General features: G+C 39.3%; 1 non-coding gene across 1 annotated transcript; it reads right to left on the bottom strand.

Moving 5' to 3' along the window:
• Positions 1-1255: 1255 nt before the first annotated feature.
• TRNAL-CAG lies at positions 1256-1339 on the bottom strand. Its single transcript has one exon. It is a non-coding gene; the product is annotated as a tRNA-Leu (tRNA).
• Between the last annotated feature and the right edge of the window lie 745 nt (positions 1340-2084).

The following is a 2084-nucleotide window of genomic DNA, read 5'->3' on the forward strand; positions in this document are numbered from 1 at the left end:
CCTTTTTATTCCGACCTCACCGTATATTAGTTTTGGACCGCTTGTCCCCACCCCCCGTTTATCTCAACCCTTTTATTCGATACCTCATTTTCAGTACAGACACATAAAATTGATACTGAATTCTCGGACTTTTGTTTCTTTTTACTGAGTTGCCATCTCCTCCCCTTCACAATACAAAAACTTACTATAAACTACCACTACTAACGGGTGACCAGAAAAAAAGTTCATCCAAAAGAACGCGATAACATCGTTATACATAAAGGTACAAACACCAAAGTTTGCAGAAACGTGGAACATCCGTCCTGATTTATTAAACACGAATAACAGTAGAACATGACAGCCACATACAAGATATCTTCCTGATAATCCCCATTCGAGTAAAGTACATTCTGACACGCTGACTGAAATTTGACGATCCCCCGTTGACACTGCTCTGGGGAAATCTCTCTTGAGACCTCCGTGATGGTTTACATCAAGTATCGGATACTTTCGAAGGTTTTCCCACTCATCGTATCCTTCAAACATCCCCAATGATGAAAGTCCAGAAGTCTCAGGTCCAGACTGTTTGTGGTCTAGTTGTGCTCAGTTGGAATGGCTGTTTTGTAGTAACCAAAATGGTTATTGACCCAACCCGAAGCAGCTCTGGCGTCAAGAAGAGCTGCCTATCTTTCTATCTTTCAGGGTTTTTTTTCTACCTTCATCATCAACAAATTACAGTTCAAAGCTCCCCCCAAACTTTGAAAAGATGACTAGTCGGAGTTCACCGAATCACGAACCTCCTTAACATTTTCAAGAGTGCATTGTTTTTATTGGCTGCCAACTGTGTGTTGCTCGGGACTTAGGATTCAAGTTCTTATTTTCTATGGATCAAAATACATTCAAAACTTACAGCCCATTACAAAAATCAACCTTTGGTCCTGAAAGTTATGCTTGGTACATAATATATTTATCCCGTATTCCCTAACAAATAATCGGAAGATTTGGGAGACGCTGTTTGCAGATACATCTACACAGAAAAGCACATTCTACAAGGGAGAACTTTTTTTTTACCATCTTTCCACATTGCAAAAGCAATTAATATTTTTGATAAACATAATGCACATGTATGTTCTAGCTTCTGGTCAATTTTTATGTCATTCAGGTCATAAACATTTCTTGAAACAAATTTTCTTCTGGTCAGCCGGTTACATAAGATATGTACTATCAACACGTGTTTAAAGCCCAGCTCATACTATACTTTCAGTGAGCCAAAAGTTGTCAGAAGTGGGATTCAAACCCACGCCCACAGAAGTGGACTGCGACCTGAACGCAGCACCTCAGACCACTCGGCCATCCTGACTGTTGATGACACGGGTCTGCTGTTACTCATGTTCAGTACACACACACACACACACACACACACACACACACACACACACACACACACATATTATTATTTATTAAAACAAAATTGTTGTTTGTTTTATAGTTCGACCGATCACTAAGACTTCACTAAGTGATTTCACTTTCCTCCTTATTGAAAAAATGTTACAATAAAATTCGGTGACTCTAACTTGCCTTTTCCGGTCCCACCAGAGCCACCTCTTTCACAACTTTTCACGAAACAATTCTTCTCAGTGTTGTAGGTCGTAGCCTCTTTCTTAAAACATTGATCTTTCTTTAACTGTGTGACCAAATTGCACTACACAAAAGATTTCAAATGGACACAGGTAGAAAAGTAACAGTACGAGCTACACGAAGTCATGGTAACATTCAATACACAGTATAGACAATATGTAAACTATATGTGAACTGATTACATTTAAACCAGTCAATTACCAAAAGTCAAAGGAAGCAAAGTTCTTTAGGGAATAAAGTCAGTGTTTGTCCAACAGTCTGTTCACCTGTCATCGTGCAGAGAATATCTCTGAGTCCTCTCCAAGGCTGGCGTGACATCACAAAACAAAAACTTACCATCAACTAAAGAAAAAGGTTAACATTTACTGTCAGTGGTAAATGGTTATCTTTTATTGTATTTTCAGTAGCAAAAAGTTGTCAGAAGTGGGATTCGAACCCACGCCCACAGAAGTGGACTGCGACCTGAA

Source organism: Aplysia californica, unplaced genomic scaffold (assembly GCF_000002075.1).
Source record: "Aplysia californica isolate F4 #8 unplaced genomic scaffold, AplCal3.0 scaffold00190, whole genome shotgun sequence".
In the NCBI taxonomy this organism is placed as follows: Eukaryota; Metazoa; Mollusca; class Gastropoda; order Aplysiida; family Aplysiidae; genus Aplysia; species Aplysia californica.